This window comes from Zea mays, chromosome 6, assembly GCF_902167145.1.
Source record: "Zea mays cultivar B73 chromosome 6, Zm-B73-REFERENCE-NAM-5.0, whole genome shotgun sequence".
NCBI classification, from domain to species: domain Eukaryota; kingdom Viridiplantae; phylum Streptophyta; class Magnoliopsida; order Poales; family Poaceae; genus Zea; species Zea mays.
In genome coordinates this window covers 83221855-83243894 of record NC_050101.1, presented here as the reverse complement: position 1 = coordinate 83243894, position 22040 = coordinate 83221855, and the positions used below count along the sequence as shown (strand labels likewise).

Genomic DNA, 22040 nt, shown 5'->3' with positions numbered 1-22040 from the left:
GAACCCTCGGAAGCCCCCCGGAGGTGCAAACCTCTTCGACAAGATGCTCAAGGAGCCGTGCCCCTACCATCAGGGGCCCGTCAAGCACACCCTCGAGGAGTGCGTTATGCTTCGGCGTCACTTCCACAGGGCCGACCCACCCGCCGAGGGTGGCAGGGCCCGCGACGACGACAAGAACGAAGATCACCCAGCAGGAGAGTTCCCCGAGGTCCGCGACTGCTTCATGATCTATGGAGGGCATGCGGCGAATGCCTCGGCTCGGCATCGCAAGCAAGAGGCAGACCTCCCCGACCATGTGCCGAGCCCGGGGAAATACCCGCTCGTCGTCGACCCCGTGGTCGGCAATGTCAGGCTCACCAAGGTCCTGATGGATGGGGGCAGCTGCCTCAACATTATCTACGCCGAGACCCTCAGGCTCCTGCGCGTCGATCTATCCTCCGTCCGAGCAGGCGCTGCGCCCTTCCACGGGATCATCCCTGGGAAGCGCGTCCAGCCCCTCGGGCGACTCGACCTCCCCGTCTGCTTCGGGACGCCCTCCAACTTCCGAAGGGAGACCCTGACGTTCGAGGTGGTCGGGTTCCGAGGAACCTACCACGTCGTACTAGGGAGGCCATGCTACGCGAAGTTCATGGCCGTCCCCAACTACACCTACCTGAAGCTCAAGATGCCGGGCCCCAACGGGGTCATCACCGTCGGCCCCACGTACAAACACGCGTTCGAATGCGACGTGGAGTGCGTGGAGTACGCCGAGGCCCTCGCCGAGTCCGAGGCCCTCATCGCCGACCTGGAGAACCTCTCCAAGGAGGTGCCAGACGTGAAGCGCCATGCCGGCAACTTCGAGCCAGCGGAGACGGTTAAGGCCGTCCCTCTCGACCCCAGTGGCGACACCACCAAGCAGGTCCGGATCGGTTCCGGGCTCGACCCCAAATAGGAAGCAGTGCTCGTCGACTTTCTCCGCGCAAACGCCGACGTCTTTGCGCGGAGTCCCTCGGACATGCCCGGCATACCGAGGGATGTCGCCAAACACTCGCTGGATATTCGGGCCGGGGCCCGATCCGTCAGGCCGCCTCTGCGCCTCGGTCATCAAGGAAGGGTCGGCCTCGCCTTGGCAGAGCCCGACCCTCCCTCGGGGGCTAAAAAGGGGGAACCCCTCTGCGTCAAGATCTTTTTAAATCAAAAAAGGGGCCTCTTGCGTTCTCCCGGCTATGTCAGAAGCAGGGTCTCGAGGAGCGAACGCGGGTACATGAAAATGGCAAGGCCGACTGAGCCGAGGAACTCCCGTGCCTCCGGGTTAGGGATACCTCACTCATCACCTGCCACGAAGAATGGCCCAACTCGAGAAGCCACCCTATTATTGATGAGCCAGGACGAACATGCAGATGGAAAGAAATGAGAGTACGACTCCATGCAAGAAAGGCAAAAGTGTTCAGGCCTCAGCGGCCGCGGTGAGACGCACATTCAACAAGAAACTGTTCAAACGAGAATCAGGCGCCGCCTTGGGAAGGAGCCGCGCCTTCAGCTCCATCGCCGCCATCGATGGGGTCCATCTCGGCCTCCGGTGACATCGCAGGGGGAAGGACCTCCGCCTCAAAGGTGGTCGCCAGCACCGCGCTCGGACCCGCGGCGACCGCGTCAAGCCGCTGCACCTCCGCTAGAGCAGCATCGTCTTCGTCGGGAAGACAGTACCCCTCACTAACCCGCTCCAGGTCCACAACGTAGTGGGAAGCGAGCACGGCGAAGGCCCGCCTGACGCCGTGGTGTAGCGCTTCGCGGACTCTGCCGCGGGCGTGACCACCCAAGGCTCGAAGGCGGCTCTGAGGGGAGCTTCCTGAAGGGACGTCGCCGGAGCCGAGGACACAATAAAAGTCCGAGACGGCCTCGGACATGGCCGCGAGGTCCGCCTCCCTCTGCTCGGCGGCTCCGGCAAGCGCCTCAGCAAGCGCCTTGGCGGACTCGTCAAGGGCGGACTCAAGCTCTGCAAGCAACCAGGAGAAATACCTCAAGCACAAGCAAAGGAAACGGACAAGAAAAAGAACTAGGGAGGACCAAGACGTACTCCCGGCTCGGGCGCGGTGCTCCGAGGCCGCGACCTGGGCCGCGGCTAAGTCAGCCGCAAGGGTCTCGGCTCGGCTTTCGGCCTCGGCAGCCCGGCCCTGAAGTCGGTTCCGTTCCTCGACGACCTGGACGAGCTCCGATCGCTGCTGTTGCGCCTCCGCACGCGCTGCTGCCGCCTCGGCTCTCAGGTCGGCGCAGAGCAGCTGGAGGTCCGCCACCTTGGCATCCTGCTGAGAAAGGCGCGTGGTAGCCCCGGCGAGCGAAGACCTCAGGGATCGCAGCGAACCCCAGACATCAACCTCGCGGCGGATGAACGACGACTTGGCGGCGCTCCGGTCCGTCAGATCCTGGGGAAAGGAAACAGGGCGTCACAACGAGTATCTCGCTCACAGAAGGAAAAAAGGTATGCCCGAAACCGCTACCTGGAGGATTTTGGGGACGTCTCTGCAGAAAACCTCCAGCGACGACCGGAGCGACCCCACCGTTGCCTCTGCGCACTCGCGGAGCTCACCCCAGGACTGGTCCTCCTGCTCATCATCGAGAACGAAGACGGGGTCCGAGGCCTCGCGGGTCCGGAATCGGAGCAACGGGCGCCGGGCCTCGGGGCTCCGCCGCACAGCGATGAGGCTGTCACCCGGCTGGACGGATTGCGCGACCGCGCCCACCTCTTCTGAGGTCTTGGGTGCCGACGCATCAGCCATCCCGGCGCTGGCGGCAACTGGGCACCCTTCGACAGGGACGGCAGCAACCTCGGCGGTGGCGGGCGCCGGCATGACCGGCACGACAGGCGAACTCAGAGCCGCGTGGGCGTCAGCCGCCTCCTCAACCACGATCGCCGCCTCGGCTGGAGAGCCGGCCTCGGGAGCCCGCTCCTCCGAGATTGGCGACGCCCGAGCCCCCGATGGCGGAGTACCCCGCGAAAGGGTCGGCTGAATGGCGCTGGCCACACAGTTCGGCGCCGTCTTGAGGGCCTTCCGGGGTGCCAGGTCGGTCTGGCCATGACTTCGCTTGCTGGATAAAAAAGAAAAGGGATCACAACCGAGACATACGAATGGGAAGCCAAGACAAAGACGTTCCGAGGTACTCACCCACTCCGGGCCATGATCCACCGCGCCTGGGGGGAGCCTTCTTGGATCCCGGCTCTCGAAACAGCCGCCGAGGTCCGCTTCGCCGGCGCTTGGGGCGCCTGGGAGGCAGATTCCCCGGGCACGGCCGCGACGACCTGAGGGTCACCCCCATGCGCCACCGACACGAGCGGCGGCCCCTGGGGAACAGACGCCTTGGCCTGGACCTCCGGAACTGCTTCAGCTCCTCCGGCTGAGGGGTCAGATGACCTCTCGGTTCGCCCCCGTGCCTCGGGTCGGGAGCCCGACGCCCCGACTTCGGGGGCTGACGGAGTCGGCTCGCTCGGGGGCTGGCTCGACGGCTCCTGGCCAAACCCCAGGCCGAGGCTGAGGCCGAGACGGGCGGCCATGTCATCATCATTATCATCATCGTCGTCGTCATCGTCGTCGGGCGTCTCCGGCGACGGCTCCCTCGGGAGTCCGTCCCTCTCCTGCTGGCGACGGCGCTTCTCCAAGGCGTCCCGAGCCCGCCTTCGCTCGCGGGCCCGGGCCTTCTCCGCGTCCTTCTTTTTCTTCTTCTCCTCCACGGCGACCCGCCGCGCTGCACGGTCCACCGCGTCCTCCGGGACCCGTGGCAGGGAGGGTTTGTGCCACCCCACATCCTAAAAGGAGGGGAGAAAGGAACCCGATCATAAGGACCCGGAGCAACCAGATATACGAAGAAGGGAGGAGCGAACACTCACCAAAGTCACGCACCCCTGGTCGGGGCGCATCCGAAGCTGGGAGTATGCGTGGGGGTCCGGCTTCCCCATCGCGGCCGACACCCGCCATTGGAGGGCGTTGAAGGGGAGAGAATCAGGGGACATTCGTGAGCCCTCCCAGTCAGCTTCCGGGGTCATCTCCCAGAGCGGCAGCCGCCGCTCCGCCAATGGAAGCACCCTCCGACGGTGGATAGCGGCGATCACTCCCGCAGCGGTAAGTCCCCCCTCCCGCAACTCCTTCAGGGCCTGGAGAAGGGGCTCGAGATTCTTCTGCCTCTCGTGCGGGGTCCCGTGGCGCCAGGCGTCGGTGGCAGCCGTAACTACTCGCTGGGAAAACGGTGGGAGCAACTCACCGTCATTCCGGAGGTAGAACCACCGGCGCTGCCACCCCTTGTTCGAAGACGCAAGAATGGCAGGAATGTACTGCAACGCCCGCGACTGCCTCAACAAGAGAATGCAGCCGCCGGCCCGCACCGCTGCACGGATCCTCCTCTCCCCTGTCGACAAGGCGAAAGGCTCGGCGAGAAAGAGGTGAGTCCACAAATCCCAATGAGGAGCGATCCCCAAGTACCCTTCGCATAACGCTACGAAAATAGCGGCCTGCGAGATGGAGTTGGGGGAGAGGTTGTGCAACTCCACCCCGTAGTGGAATAGGATGGCCCGCATAAAGCGGCCCGTCGGCACACCAAATCCCCGCTCATGGAAGGAGACGAAGCTCACGACATACCCCGGCGGTGGGGACGGAGCGGCTCCGCCCACGGGAGGAATCCACTCTGGCCGCTGCTTGTCGGTGAGGGGGCGGAGCAAACCTTCGCCGACCAGCTCCTCCAGATCACTCGCCGTCACCGTGGAGAAGGGCCACGGATCGCGCGGGGGGATTATGGTCACTCGATCCGCCATCACCAAGATGGAGAAGATGGCGGCGCGGGGGGCAGGGAGGGCGGTTTCTCTCTCCTCCGACTAAAGTTTCCCGGGTTGCGAAAACCTAAAGGGAAAAGAAGGGAGCAGAGCGAAGAACCGTCACCGGACCCCCTCTCAAGTATATGAAGGCCAGGGCGAAACCGTTTCCAGTACGCCGCCTGGACCGGACGCGGGATTCGAAAAGCGCGAAGCGGTACAGCCGTTCCTCAAACGGCTCGCGCACGCGTAACGGCCACCCCGCCAACCACACGCCCCGTCGCATTTACTCCGCGGCGGGACAGGCGGCGTCTCTGACGGGAGGAGTGCGCGACGCTTCACCTTCGCCGTAATAACCGCGTCAGAAAAGGTACGCCACGTCATTCGATTTAGTATCCTTTTCCTTTTTCCTCTTTCTCTATCTCTTGCAACAGGGACCGGGAAAGGGGGATACCCTGAAAAGGACCCTTCTCCGCGAAGGAACCGGGCTCCGAGCCCCCCCTACTGATCAGGGGTTCGAAGACTGGCCCTCCGAAGGGTTCAACAGTCGCCTCAGATCGCGTGGGCCCGACACCCACTACTGGTCAGGGGTTCGAAGGCCAGCCCCCCGAAGGGTTCCATGGCCGCCTCAGGCTACTCGGGCTCCGCGCCCATTACTGATCAGGGGTTCGAAGGCTGGCCCCCGAAGGGTTCACAGTCGCCTCAGACACCGAGCGAGGGATGACCAGGGGTACGTTCGATACATAACCAAGGCTCGGGCTGCGCTCCCGAGGTACCCTAGGACATTTCTGAGACCAGCGGGAACGATCTTGTAACGGAATCCCATCGGAGGGAGGCATCGAGCCCTCGGACCCCGTCGCCAGGGGACCGGGTCCGGCAAATCACCCGCAGGTACTTTTGGGTGTGCCTCCGGGCCCCTAGCCGACCCCCAACGAACGGGGCACGGACGTCCACTCGGATTACCCGCTTGCAGCTCACCGGAGACACCATGTTCGGTGCCCATCGAGGGTAACATGGCGCACTCCCCCCCTCCTCCTTGCGGAAAGGCGACGTAGGGGCGTATGTAAAAAGTCGAGTCTGTCCCTGATCGTCCTCTCGCCCTGTGCAGAGGCTCGGGGGCTGCTCTCGCAAAAACCGGCTCCGGCCAAACCGTTGACAGCGTCAACATACCAGCCCGAGAGCTTGGGCCCCGACCGTGCACCCGGGCTACGGCCAGTTCGCATGAGGGAACGACCAGACCAGCCGAAGCGTTACGCGAGGTATTAAGACCTCGAAGGAGTGTAACCACTCCTCCGAGGCCTCGGGGGCTACACCCGGCGGGTGCGCTCGCGCGCACCCACCGGAACAAAATGCAACCGAGAAAGGCTGGTCCCCTTGCAAAAAAGTGCGACGGAAGCCTCCAAGCGAGTGCTAACACTCCCTTCGAGGCTCGGGGGCTACTGTCGGGGACCATAATTAGGGGTACCCTCAAGACGCCTAATTCTCAGCTGGTAACCCCCATCAGCATAAAGCTGCAAAGGCCTGATGGGTACGATTAAGTCAGGGATCAGTCCACACGAGTGACTCGATCACGCTTCACCCGAGCCTAGCCTCGGCCAAGGGCAGCCGACCTCGAGAGACTTCCGTCTCGCCCGAGGCCCCCCTTTTTACGGCGGACACATCACCGGCTCGCCCAAGGCCTTGGCTTCGCTCAGAAGCAACCTTGACTAAATCGCCACACCGACTGACCAAATTGCAGGAGCATTTAACGCAAAGGTGGCCTGACACCTTTATCCTGACACGCGCCCCCGGCAGAGCCGAAGTGACCGCCGTCACTCCACCGCTCCACTGACCAGTCTGACAGAAGGACAGCGCCGCCTGCGCCACTCCGACTGCGGTGCCACTCGACAGAGTGAGTCTGACAGGCAGTCAGGCCTTGCCAAAAGCGCCACGGCGAACTCCGCTCCGCCCGACCCCAGGGCTTGGACTCGGGCTAAGACCCGGAAGACGGCGAACTCCGCTCCGCCCGACCCCAGGGCTCGGACTCGGGCTAAGACCCGGAAGACGGCGAACTCCGCTCCGCCCGACCCCAGGGCTCGGACTCGGGCTAAGACCCGGAAGACGGCGAACTCCGCTCCGCCCGACCCCAGGGCTCGGACTCGGGCTAAGACCCGGAAGACGACGAAACTCCGCCTCGCCCGACCCCAGGGCTCGGACTCGGGCTAAGACCCGGAAGACGACGAAACTCCGCCTCGCCCGACCCCAGGGCTCGGACTCGGGCTAAGACCCGGAAGACGACGAAACTCCGCGTCGCCCGACCCCAGGGCTCGGACTCCGCCCTGGCCTCGGCCAAACGACTTCCGCCTCGCCCGACCCCATGGCTCGGGCTCGGCCTCGGCAACAGAGGACAGACTCAACCTCGGCTTCGGAGGAGCCCCCACGTCACCCTGCCTAGGGCACAGACCCGCCACGTCAACAGGAAGCGCCATCATCATCCTACCCCGAATCGACTCGGGTCACGGAGAACAAGACCGGCGTCCCATCCGGCCTGCTCCGCCGGATGGGCAATAATGGCGCTCCACAAACTCTATGACGACGGCGGCCCCCCAGCTCTCTTACGGAAGCAGGGCGACGTCAGCAGGGACTCGACCGCTCCAACAGCTGTCCCTCCGCCAGGCTCCGTCGCACCTCCGACCGCCACGACATCACGCCAGCAAGGTGCCAAGACCTCTCCGGCTGCCACATTGGCATGTACCAAGGGCGCTAGTTCTCCTTCCGCTAGACACGTAGCACTCTGCTACACCCCCCATTGTACACCTGGATCCTCTCCTTACGACTATAAAAGGGAGGACCAGGGCCTTCTTAGAAAGGGTTGGCCGCGCGGGACCGAGGACGGGACAGGCGCTCTCTTGGGGCCGCTCGCTTCCCTCACCCGCGTGGACGCTTGTAACCCCCCTACTGCAAGCGCACCTGACCTGGGCGCGGGACGAACACGAAGGCCGCGGGACTTCCACCTCTCTCACGCTCGACTCCGGCCACCTCGCCTCTCCCCCCTTCGCGCTCGCCCACGCGCTCGACCCATCTGGGCTGGGGCACGCAGCACACTCACTCGTCGGCTTAGGGAACCCCCTGTCTCGAAACGCCGACAATACCATTAAAAGATCCAAACTTTAGATATATACCATAGACCCCACATATCATTGACTCATGTGGACCCACATGTAAGTGAGATAGTAATGGTATGTATCCAAAGTGGTGATCTTTTAATGGTATGGATCCAAATTTCCCAATAATCAAATGTTTTGCATCCTAGATTCTAATACTATTCTAAAGTAGTCACTACAGTAATATACATACTTAAATATAATTGTACAAATGTAAATTCCTAAAGGAAATAAAGAATTATAAATGTTTTGATATTTTCTATAAGGTATCCAAAAGTCGATACTTCATATTAATCCTCGTTGGAGAACTCACGGCGCTCTTTTATAATCAGTGCAAATACTGAATGTTCTCTATGGTCTGATTCTTTTATCACTCTAAGGGTTTGTTCGGTTAGCTCTCAATTCATGTGGATTGAGTGGGATTAGGTGGGTTTAAATCCCAAGCAAATCAAATTTCTTCTTAATTTTTTTTCAATCTCATCCAATTCATGGGTAACGGAATTAACAAACAAGGTCTAACACATGTCGTGGGATTGGATGGCCATACGTGTGCAGCCAGGTAAACGTGAGTTTGGCCCACCAAATACGCTGTTTTCTGCGTAGGTAGGCAAGTAATAAGCCTAGATTGTATGCTGGATCGTGGTAAATGCATGCGATTAGTCTGATTCCCATGACAACCAAAACCAAACACGTGGATAGTGAATCGCCTACGACCATTTACGGCTCGAGTTTGACCGGCAACAAGTTCACCTACTCCGGATTAATGTTCCTTCCGGTTGACACGCATTGCTCTAGGCTTCACGACTTCATTCGGTCCTGTTGAGTACAAATATAGGGCCGGACGGTCTAGCCCGGGGACAGGGCGGTTCGCGGTCTGGACGGTCCACGCCGCGGGTCTAAACGGTCCGAGCGCGTAGAACCGATTAGGGTTCCAAGCTTTTTGCTAGTTTTGTTGGCTAAATTTACGGAATTAGCTCGGAGAGTTTGTTTGTAACGGGTCCAGTCCCCCTCCTCTAAAAATACAGAGGAATACGGTCGATTTAAAATCATCAATCGAATCAATAAACAGTTTATCTCGCATTTATTTCTTGTACATTTAGGAGTAGTTTTAGTCTAGTTCTAGTTTAGCCCTCTAATCCCCAAAAGCCCCGCTTCTCTTCGACTAGAGGAGTCTAGGTCGGCCTGTCGAGTCTAGACAACACCTATGATCTCTCCTCCTCGACGGGGTCCCTCCCGGGAGCGAGATACAAGCGCCGCCGGCGACTTCCGCCGCCCCTGCTCATGCGCGGACCGTCCGGCCGTCAGGCAGGAAACTCTTAGCCCTGTCCCATGTCGCGGACCGTCCGCGTCTATGCAGCGAGCACCGCCGCCGGTTCTCACGCAGTGATTGGCGCCCCAAAAAGGCACCAACACACTTTTTGGCGACTCCGCTAGGAAAAACACATCAAGACTCATCAAATCGGCCCTCAATGGCCGGTTCAAGGGATAGCTCTGATATCTCCCCCAGCAATATTATAGAGCCGACTTGGAAGACCTTGTCGGCTGACGAACAGCTCCAGTTCGAGGAGCACAAGGAGCAGCTAATCCAAGAAGCGAAGGCGAAATTCCTGGTCAACTTCAAGGTGGATAGGAACAACAAGGTCGTTCGGCAACGGACGACTGGTCCGGCTTCGCTTCGACCATACCGGATATCCCCAATGTAAGTAACACCAATGAGCTCCAATCTCTTAAAGCTTACATAGATGAACAACGAGAACAAATGCAACATATCGTAGGGGGTATACAAAAGGATTATAAAAGAATAGTACGTGCGTTTGATAAATCCACTGTTGCAAATTTTCCTTCGCACGAGGTTGAATTGGGGGAAAATACACGTGATGCATCGGCTATAGGTTGTCACGACCAATCACAACCCCTTTAGGGCTTGTTCGGTTCTACCCCAATCCATATGGATTGAGGGGGATTGAGGGGGTTTTAATCCCTAGTAAGTCAAAATCCCCTCCAATCCGTATCAATCCCCTCCAATCCATATGGATTGAAAATAACCGAACAAACCCTTATGGGATGCCGATGGACACATACCCTGAGCAACCACAAATCGACAGTAAATTAGCCGATCTGCACATGTCCTGACCGTCCGCACGTGAGCGCGGACCGTCCGGGCCAACAACGGTCAGTCCTATTTTTAATGAGTTACCGAGATATGCGTCCGAGCCGCCACATGTTACACAAACCCTAAACCACTCAGACAGACCGTCCGCATATGATCACGGACGGTCCGTATATCCGACCGGACGGTCCGCGTATCCGATCGGACGGTCCGGCATAGGGATGTTGGAGGAAGATCGTTACCTAAATCCACACCCGTCCCAACAACACTTCCCATCACACTATACAATGCACCAGCCCATTAATACGGAGTCTCAGGCCCATGGGAGCGAGTACTTTCCGGCCTCACCTAGAAGGCCGGAAAGGAACGGTCAATCCTATGAACCATATAAGGCAAATAATAATGCACCACATAACTCAAACCAATGGGGGGAAGACAACATGCTAATATCCAGCCAACCCCACCTATGTTTGACCAAAGGGCCGGTGGTCTCGCACCGGCTGCCATTGATATAGTGAGGGAAGAAATAGCTGGGGCGTTCTGAGATAAGCTCGGAGTAAGCATGGTCCCTAGAGGGCAGTCATATCGGAGGCCTTATGACATCCGATTTGACCACCACCCATACCCACAGGAACCAGGATACCCGAATTTGTAAAATTTTCGGGTGACCAAGGGAAAAGCACAGGTGAACACATAGGCCAGTTTCTAGCACAATTAGGAGAATTGGCCGACACAGAAGCATTCCACGTGCATTTATTTTCATTGTCTTTAACAGGGACCGCGTTCGCATGATACTCCACATTACCTCCTAATTCTATTTTATCATGGGGGAGTTAGAACAAAAATTCCATGATCACTTCTTTTCCGGTGATTATGAATTAGATTTGGTAGACCTAGTGGCCCTGCGACAGGGGAAAGACGAATCGGCTAATGATTACATCCAGAGGTTCCGGGATACAAGAAATTGATGCTTTCAAATTCACTTAGCAGAAAAACAACTAACAGGATTAGCCTTCAATGGACTACGATATTATTTAAAAGAAAGATTAGAAGGTATCCAGTTTTTTATGCTAGCACAATTGCATCAAAGAGCTTTGGCTTGTGAAAGCTGAAGCAAAGAAACTACTAAAACAATTTGTCACAACGTGCATATAGTAGAGTGCGACCAAAGCAGCTCGGATGACGAATCAACAGAGGTATACGCGGCTGAAATGGTTTGGCCCAAACAGGCCAAATTTTTAGCTTGTTTCTCCTTACAGCCGGTTCAAAAGAAACGGCAAGAGGAGATTAAGTTTACATTTAATGTTGGTAAATGTGACAAAATATTTGATGAATTACTCAAAAACGGCAACATTAAAATAAATCATATTGTTCCATCCGCCGATGAACTAAAACGTCGTGCATATTGCAAGTGGCATAACTCATTTTCTCATGCCACTAATGATTGTAATGTATTCTAACGACAAATTCAATCGGCCATTAACGAGGGATGATTGAAATTTCAGGAAATGCAAGTGGATACAGAGCCCTTCCCTGTAAATGTGATCGATTTCGAGGGCAAGAAGGTCCTAATTAGGCCAAACACAGCCGATAAGGGCAAAGGCAAAGAGATAGTCATCAACGACACGCGGGAGGTCGATGAGGATAGTAAAATTTCTTGCAGGAAAGTGGTGGCCGAAAAGACTCCTGATCGGGGGAGACTCTGAAGGTGACCATCACGACCTCCGGCACTGGGAGGCAAGCACAGATAAGGGGACAGGCACATGAACCCTTGCTGCTCATCACGGACGGACCGACTGAGAGCACCTAGAGGGGGGGTGAATAGGTGATCCTGTAACACTTAAAAACTTAGGCCACAAAAACTTGGTTAAGTGTTAGCACAATAACCACCAAGTGGCTAGAGAGGAATCTTCAACAAAACACAATAACCAACAAGATCAATCACAGAGATGGCACGGTGGTTATCCCGTGGTTCGGCCAAGACCAACGCTTGCCTACTCCACGTTGTGGCATCCCAACGGACGAGGGTTGCAATCAACCCCTCTCAAGCGGTCCAAAGACCAACTTGAATACCACAATGTTTTGCTTGCTTTTCTCAATCCCGTTTGCGAGGAATCTCCACAACTTGGAGCCTCTCGCCCTTACACTTGAAATTCACAAAGAAGCACGGAGCAAGGGAGGGATTAGCAACACACTCAAGACAAGAAATCACAGCAACACCACGCACACAAGTCGCAACAAGAGCTCACAACACAACTCAATGAGTTCACTACTCAACTAGAGCTCTAATTGCTATCGCAAAGAATCAAAGGCGCGGAATTGATGTCTTGGTGCTTAGAAATGTTGTAGGAATGCTTGGTCTGTTCCTCCATGCGCCTAGGGGCCCCTTTTATAGCCCCAAGGCAGCTAGGAGCCATTGAGAGCAATCTAGGAAGGCTGATCTTGCCTTCTGTCGACTGGCGCACCGGACAGTCCGGTGCACACCGGACACTGTCCGGTGCCCAATTTCTTTCCAAATATGGCGCAGTCGACCGTTGCCATCCTGAGAGCCGTTGGCGCACCGGACATGTCCGGTGCACACCGGACAGTCCGGTGCCCCCTTCTAGCCGTTGGCTCGGCCACGTGTCCCGCGCAGATCGCGCGGCCGACCGTTGGCTCACCGGACAGTCCGGTGAATTATAGCCGTACGCCGTTGACGAATTCCCGAGAGCGACGAGTTCGCTCGAGCCAGCCTGGCGCACCGGACACTGTCCGGTGCACCACCGGACAGTCCGGTGCTCCCAGACTCAGCAGATTCTTAGCTGCTCGAGCCAAGACATTTTCAATTGGATTTTTCCTGTTTCCAGCACTTAGACACAATACATTAGTCCATAAAACAATGTACTAAGTCTGAGAAACATACCTTTATCCTTGATTTGTACATTGTCCACCTTTTTACACTTAAGCACTTGTGTTGGACACTAAATCACCAAAATACTTAGAAATGGCCCAAGGGCACATTTCCCTTTCAATCTCCCCCTTTTTGGTGATTTATGCCAACACAACATAAAGCAAGTAGAACAAGTACAAAATCAATTCAAATAAGAACTCAAATTGTTTTGATTCGAATTTGACATATATGAATCACTCTTTGCCACCACTTGGTTTGTTTTTGCAAATCAAACTCAAATTTCTATCTCTAAGTCAAACACACATGTTAAGACATAAAGAGAGTCATTCCAAGAGAAATTGATTCAAGATTTCAAAAACTCCCCTTTTTCCCATAATCAATACTTCTCCCCCATAAGAAGCCAACTTTTGACAAGAGAGACAATAAAAGAGTTTTGACAACCCAAAAGCTCTATTCTACTAATTTCAAAATCTCTCAAGTGGCAGCTGATCCATTTATCGCTTTGGCCTTTATTCTCTCCCCCTTTGGCATCAAGCACCAAAATGGGATCAATCTTGGCCCTTTAACCCTATTGCCTCACCAAAATCTTCAAATAAGAGTACAAAGGCAATAAGAGGATAAAGATGAACTTGGAGAAGTTACTCTTTTCATCAGAGTGAGTGGAAGTCTTGCATGGTCCAAGTCCACCTTTTCCCTTTCAAAACTCCTTTGAGACTAAATCAAGCAAACTCAAGCAAACGGTTAGTCTCAAAGGGTCAAGTTGTAGCACAACTCCCCCTAAATATGTGCATCACTTGCACAAAGGACTTGTGAGGTCCAGGGAGTGTTTGTACAACTTGAGCACCATAATAGGCAACAGAATGCAGAATGAACACGATCAAAGGCATAAACACATGTATGCTACAATTCAATCCAAGTTCCGCGAATCTAAGACATTTAGCTCACTACGCAGCCTGCAAAAGGTCTTCTCATCTAGAGGCTTGGTAAAGATATCGGCTAGCTGGTTCTCGGTGCTAACATGAAACACTTCGATATCTCCCTTTTGCTGGTGGTCTCTCAAAAAGTGATGTCGGATGTCAATGTGCTTTGTGCGGCTGTGCTCAACAGGATTTTCCGCTATTCGGATAGCACTCTCATTGTCACATAGGAGTGGGACTTTGCTCAGATTGTAGCCAAAGTCCCGGAGGGTTTGCCTCATCCAAAGTAGTTGTGCACAACACTGTCCTACGGCAACATACTCGGCCTCAGCGGTGGATAGGGCAACGGAAGTTTGTTTCTTAGAGTTCCATGACACCAGGGACCTTCCTAAGAATTGGCACGTCCCTGATGTACTCTTCCTATCGACCTTACATCCAGCATAGTCGAAATCTGAGTATCCAATCAAGTCAAAGTTAGACCCCTTTGGATACCAGATCCCGAAGCAAGGCGTAGCGACTAAATATCGAAGAATTCGCTTCACAGCCACTAAGTGACACTCCTTAGGATCAGATTGAAATCTGGCACACATGCATACGCTAAGCATAATATCCGGTCTACTAGCACATAAGTAAAGCAAAGAACCTATCATAGACCGGTATGCTTTTTGATCAACGGACTTACCACCTTTGTTGAGGTCGGTGTGTCCGTCAGTTCCCATCGGCGTCTTTGCGGGCTTGGCATCCTTCATCCCAAACCGCTTTAGCAAGTCTTGCGTGTACTTCGTTTGGGAGATGAAAGTGTCGTCCTTGAGTTGCTTCACTTGGAACCCAAGGAAGTAGTTCAACTCGCCCATCATCGACATCTCGAATTTCTGCGTCATCACCCTGCTAAACTCTTCACAGGACTTTTGATTAGTAGAACCAAATATTATGTCATCGACATAAATTTGGCACACAAAAAGATCACCATCGCAAGTCTTAGTAAAAAGAGTTGGATCGGCTTTCCCAACCTTGAAAGCATTAGCAATTAAAACGTCTCTAAGGCATTCATACCATGCTCTTGGGGCTTGCTTAAGTCCATAGAGCGCCTTAGAGAGCTTACACACGTGGTCGGGGTACCGTTCATCCTCGAAGCCAAGGGGTTGCTCCACGTACACTTCCTCCTTGATCGGCCCGTTGAGGAAAGCGCTCTTCACATCCATTTGGTACAACCTGAAAGAATGGTGAGCGGCATATGCTAGCAAGATACGAATTGATTCTAGCCTAGCCACAGGAGCAAAAGTCTCCTCAAAGTCCAAACCTGCGACTTGGGCATAACCTTTTGCCACAAGTCGAGCCTTGTTCCTCGTCACCACCCCGTGCTCGTCCTGTTTGTTGCGGAACACCCACTTGGTTCCCACAACATTTTGCTTGGGACGAGGCACCAGTGTCCAAACTTCATTGCGCTTGAAGTTGTTGAGTTCCTCCTGCATGGCCAATACCCAGTCCGGATCTAGCAAGGCCTCTTCTACCCTGAAAGGCTCAATAGAAGAGACAAAGGAGTAATGCTCACAAAAATTAACTAATCTCGAGCGAGTAGTTACTCCCTTGCTAATATCACCCAATATTTGGTCGACTGGATGATCCCTTTGGATCGTCGCTCGAACTTGGGTTGAAGGTGCCTGAGGTGCTTCTTCCTCTTCAACTTGATCATCATGTGCTCCCCCTTGATCATGCGCCTCCACTTGAGGTACATGTTCGTCATCTTGGGTTGGGGGACGCACCATAGTTGAGGAAGACGGTTGATCTTGCTCCAAATGTTCCTGAGGCCGTACATCTCCAATCGCCATGGTGTGTATCGCGGCCGTTGGAACGTCTTCTTCATCTACATCATCAAGATCAACAACTTGCTCTCTTGGAGAGCCATTAGTCTCATCAAATACAACGTCGCTAGAGACTTCAACCAACCCTGATGATTTGTTGAAGACCCTATACGCCTTTGTATTTGAATCATAACCTAATAAAAACCCTTCTACAACTTTGGGAGCAAATTTTGAGGTTCTACCTTTCTTCACAAGAATATAACACTTGCTCCCAAATACACGAAAATAAGACACATTGGGTTTGTTACCAGTTAGCAGCTCGTAAGAAGTCTTCTTGAGGAGGCGGTGAAGGTAGACCCTGTTGATGGCGTGGCAAGCCGTGTTCACGGCTTCCGACCAAAAGCGCTCGGGGGTCTTGAACTCTCCAAGCATAGTCCTCGCCATATCTATGAGCGTCCTGTTCTTCCTCTCTACCACACCATTTTGCTGAGGTGTGTAGGGAGCGGAGAACTCGTGCTTGATCCCTTCCTCCTCAAGGAACTCCTCCACTTGAAGGTTCTTGAACTCGGACCCGTTGTCGCTCCTTATCTTCTTCACCTTGAGCTCAAACTCATTTTGAGCTCTCCTGAGGAAGCGCTTGAGGGTCCCTTGGGTTTCAGACTTATCCTGCAAAAAGAACACCCAAGTGAAGCGGGAAAAGTCATCAACAATAACTAGACCATACTTACTTCCTCCTATGCTCAGATAGGCGACGGGTCCGAAGAGGTCCATATGCAGCAGCTCCAGAGGTCTTGATGTTGTCATCACATTTTTGGTGTGATGAGAGCCTCCCACCTGTTTCCCTGCTTGACAAGCTGCACAAGGTCTATCTTTTTCGAATTGCACATTAGTCAAACCTATCACGTGTTCTCCCTTTAGAAGCTTGTGAAGGTTCTTCATCCCCACATGTGCTAAGCGGCGATGCCACAGCCAGCCCATGCTAGTCTTAGCAATTAAGTATGCATCTAGACCGACCTCCTCTTTTGCAAAATCAACTAAATAAAGTTTGTCGTCTAGTACACCCTTAAAAGCTAGTGAATCATCACATCTTCTAAATACAGACACATCTACATTTGTAAATAGACAATTATATCCCATATTACATAATTGACTGACAGATAGTAAATTATATCCAAGAGACTCAACTAAAAACACATTAGAGATAGAGTGCTCATTAGATATTGCAATCTTGCCTACACCTTTCACCTTGCCTTGGTTCCCATCACCGAATATGATTGAATCTTGGGAATCCTTATTCTTGACGTAGGAGGTGAACATCTTTTTCTCCCCCGTCATATGGTTTGTGCATCTAGGGCTGGGCATTCGGTTTTTTTCTAAACTTCGGTTCGGTTTTTCGGTTTTCAAAAACTTCGGTTCTTCATACATTAGAAACCGATCGGTTTTCTAGAAAATGAAAAACCGAGAAATTCGGTTTCGGTTTTTTACTTCGGTTTTTCGGTAAAAACCGAATACCAAACTTATACTCAAGACAATACATACAACAAGTTTACATGATAGATTACACATAATTTTAAAAAATAAAAATTATATAGGCACAAATATTTAGAGATACATCATACATCACATACAAACAAGTGAATAATAATTTAATTGTATCACACATTTAGTTCACATACTCTAATAGTCAAATTTGAGAATTGATAAAGTTTGGTATTCGGTTTTTTGGTATTTCGGTTCGGTATACGGTGAAAACCGATTACGATACCAAAAACCGAACTTCTTAGATACAAAAACCGAAACCGAACCGAACTACCGAAAAAACCGAAATTTCGGTTCGGTTCGGTTTTCGGTTTATGGTAAAAAAGTGCCCACCCCTATGTGCATCCGCTGTCGATAATCCAGCTTGAGCCCCCGGATGCATAAACCTGCAAGGCAAATTTAGGCTTGGGTCTTAGGTACCCAACTCTTGTTGGGTCCTACAAGGTTAGTCACAATTTCCTTAGGGACCCAAATGCAAGTTTTATCACCCTTGCATTTTGCCCCTAATTTCCTAGCAACTATCTTCCTATCCTTTCTACAAATAGCAAAGGAAGCATTTAAAGCATGATAAATTGTAGAGGGACCATTCATAACTTTTCTAGGAACATGAACAATATTCTTTCTAGACACATGATGAATATTTTTCCTGGGCATATCTCTACCATGCATATAGGAAGAACTGGAAGCATACATAGCATAAGAATCATAGGCATGTGAATCAAGAGCATTACAACTCCTATGACACTGTCTTCTATCATTGTACATAAAAGCATGGTTCTTTTTAGTACTACTTGCCATAGGGGCCTTCCCTTTCTCCTTGGCGGAGATGGGAGCCTTATGGCTTGTTAAGTTCTTGGCTTCCCTCTTGAAGCCAAGCCCATCCTTAATTGAGGGGTGTCTACCAATCGTGTAGGCATCCCTAGCAAATTTCAGTTTATCAAAATCACTTTTGCTAGTCTTAAGTTGGGCATTAAGACTAGCCATTTCATCATTTAATTTTGCAATAGAAGCTATGTGTTCACTACAAGCATCAATATCAAAATCTTTACATCTATTGCAAATAACAACATTTTCTACACAAGTTGTAGATTTACTAGCTATTTCTAATTTAGCATTCAAATCATCATTAATGCTCCTTAAGCTAGAAATTGTCTCATGGCAAGAAGATAATTCGCAAGAAAGCATTTCATTTTTCTTAACTTCTAAGGCATGAGATTTTTGTGCTTCTACAAATTTATCATGTTCTTCATACAACAAGTCCTCTTGTTTTTCTAAAAGCCTATTCTTATCATTCAAGGCATCAATCAATTCATTAATTTTATCTACCTTGGTTCTATCTAGACCCTTAAATAAACATGAATAATCTATTTCATCTTCATCACTAGATTCGTCCTCACTTGAAGAAGCATAAGTAGAGTCTCGAGTACATACCTTCTTCTCCCTTGCCATAAGGCATGTGTGACGCTCGTTGGGGAAGAGGGATGACTTGTTGAAGGCGGTGGCGGCGAGTCCTTCATTGTCGGAGTCGGACGAGGAGCAATCCGAATCCCACTCCTTGCCAAGATGTGCCTCGCCCTTTGCCTTCTTATAGTTCTTCTTCTTCTCCCTCTTGTTCCCTTGATCCTGATCACTATCATTGTCGGGACAGTTAGCAATAAAATGACCAAGCTTACCACATTTGAAGCATGAGTGCTTCCCCTTTGTCTTGGTCTTGCTTGGCTGCCCCTTGCGACCCTTTAGCGTCGTCTTGAATCTCTTGATGATGAGGGCCATCTCTTCATCATTAAGTCCGGCCGCCTCAATTTGTGCCACCTTGCTAGGTAGCGCCTCCTTGCTTCTTGTTGCCTTGAGAGCAAGGGGTTGAGGCTCGGTGATTGGACCATTCAATGCGTCGTCCACGTACCTCGCCTCCTTGATCATCATTCGCCCGCTTACGAATTTTCCAAGGACTTCTTCGGGCGACATTTTGGTGTACCTGGGATTCTCACGAATATTATTCACCAAATGAGGATCAAGAATGGTAAAGGACCTTAGCATCAGTCGGACGACGTCGTGGTCCGTCCATCGCGTGCTTCCGTAGCTCCTTATTTTGTTGATAAGGGTCTTGAGCCGGTTGTATGTTTGTGTCGGCTCCTCGCCCCTTATCATCGCGAATCGTCCAAGCTCGCCCTCCACCAACTCCATCTTGGTGAGCAAGGTGACGTCGTTCCCCTCATGTGAAATCTTGAGGGTGTCCCAGATCTGCTTGGCGTTATCCAAGCCGCTCACTTTGTGGTATTCATCCCTGCACAATGAAGCTAGAAGAACAGTAGTAGCTTGTGCATTCTTATGAATTTGCTCATTAATGAACATGGGACTATCCGAACTATCAAAGTGCATTCCACTCTCTACAATCTCCCATATACTAGGATGGAGAGAGAACAAGTGACTACGCATTTTGTGACTCCAAAATTCGTAGTCCTCTCCATCAAAATGAGGAGGTTTACCAAGTGGAATAGATAATAAATGAGCATTTGTACTTTGAGGAATACGAGAGTAATCAAAAGAAAAGTTCGAATTGACCGGTTTCCTTCTCTCGTAGTCGTTGTGGTCGTCGTCCTTTTGGGAAGAAGTAGACTCATTGTTGTCGTCGTAGTAGACGATCTCCTTGATGCGCCTCGTCTTCTTCTTCTTCCCATGCTTCCGTCTATGGCCCGAGCCGGAGTCGGTAGGCTTGTCATCCTTCGGCTCGTTGACGAAGGATTCCTTCTCTTTGTCGTTGATCACGATTCCCTTCCCCTTAGGATCCATCTCTTCGGGCGGTTAGTCCCTTTGTGAAGAGAACGGCTCCGATACCAATTGAGAGCACCTAGAGGGGGGATGAATAGGTGATCCTGTAACACTTAAAAACTTAGGCCACAAAAACTTGGTTAAGTGTTAGCACAATAACCACCAAGTGGCTAGAGAGGAATCTTCAACAAAACACAATAACCAACAAGATCAATCACAGAGATGGCACGGTGGTTATCCCGTGGTTCGGCCAAGACCAATGCTTGCCTACTCCACGTTGTGGCATCCCAATGGACGAGGGTTGCAATCAACCCCTCTCAAGCGGTCCAAAGACCAACTTGAATACCACGGTGTTTTGCTTGCTTTTCTCAATCCCGTTTGCGAGGAATCTCCACAACTTGGAGCCTCTCGCCCTTACACTTGAAATTCACAAAGAAGCACGGAGCAAGGGAGGAATTAGCAACACACTCAAGACAAGAAATCACAGCAACACCACGCACACAAGTCGCAACAAGAGCTCACAACACAACTCAATGAGTTCACTACTCAACTAGAGCTCTAATTGCTATCGCAAAGAATCAAAGGCGCGGAATTGATGTCTTGGTGCTTAGAAATGTTGTAGGAATGCTTGGTCTGTTCCTCCATGCGCCTAGGGGGGCCCCTTTTATAGCCCCAAGGCAGCTAGGAGCCGTTGAGAGCAATCTAGGAAGGCTGATCTTGCCTTCTGTCGACTGGCGCACCGGACAGTCCGGTGCACACTGGACACTGTCTGGTGCCCGATTTCTTTCCAAATATGGCGCAGTCGACCGTTGGCATCCTGAGAGCCGTTGGCGCACCGGACATGTCCGGTGCACACCGGACAGTCCGGTGCCCCCTTCTAGCCGTTGGCTCGGCCACGTGTCCCGCGCAGATCGCGCGGCCGACCGTTGGCTCACCGGACAGTCCGGTGAATTATAGTCGTACGCTGTTGACGAATTCCCGAGAGCGACGAGTTCGCTCGAGCCAGCCTGGCGCACCGGACACTGTCCGGTGCACCACCGGACAGTCCGGTGCTCCCAGACTCAGCAGATTCTTGGCTGCTCGAGCCAAGACATTTTCAATTGGATTTTTCCTGTTTCCAGCACTTAGACACAATACATTAGTCCATAAAACAATGTACTAAGTCTGAGAAACATACCTTTATCCTTGATTTGTACATTGTCCACCTTTTTACACTTAGGCACTTGTGTTGGACACTAAATCACCAAAATACTTAGAAATGGCCCAAGGGCACATTTCCCTTTCACCGACGCCCAGACGCGGAAGGTCTGAAGCATCACCGGATGGTCCGAAACATTCTAGCAGACGATCCGGCAACACTCAAGACCCGCAATGACCGCGTACCTTCAAACCACGACGACCAGAGATAGGTACGTGGAAAACAAATACATTTAAGGCAGCTGGTCGGCTGGTCAAATCTGGCCCGAGCTTCAATCAATTATTGTCCAAATATGTAAAAAAGAAGGCAGGTCCAAGTGACCGGACAGCAAAGCGACCTCGCTCACCCATTCAGGAGCATCAGCAGATAAGACCGATTGGACCACCTCACCAATCAGAAAGAACAGAAGGTCATGTTGTTCAGTTAAGGCCTAACATACCTGCAATGACACCTCCACTCCCATATCTACTTATGTCATATCCATATACATACATACCACCAACATATGCCCCCCATCACCATATGCCCCAAGTCACATGTGGAACATGCCACAATATCCATTTGGGATGCCACATTATCTCGCTTTGGAGGCACCCCAAGCATCTGTATTCAACAGTTTGACACCTCCAGTACAGGATCGATTGAGAACCTCTCAATCCAGTCACCAGGCACAAGCCCGACAAGATTGCCAGACCACTCGACCGAAAATGCCGACCAGTCCGGCAGGGGGCATATACCTACAACAACCAAAAGAAAAACAAAAAAGGACATCATCAAAATAGGTACAACAGATGTCGTCATACAAGATAATGAAGGGCCGATGATTTTTGGTGAATCGGCCAACACAAACAGAAAAGAAGATACAATTGCCATCAAAATAGCCAATCCTAAATAC

At 52.2% G+C, this 22040-nt stretch overlaps 1 pseudogene; it reads right to left on the bottom strand.

Moving 5' to 3' along the window:
* The window catches only part of LOC103631142 (uncharacterized), a 129486-nt pseudogene extending 107878 nt beyond the window's left edge, over positions 1-21608 (bottom strand).
* Between the last annotated feature and the right edge of the window lie 432 nt (positions 21609-22040).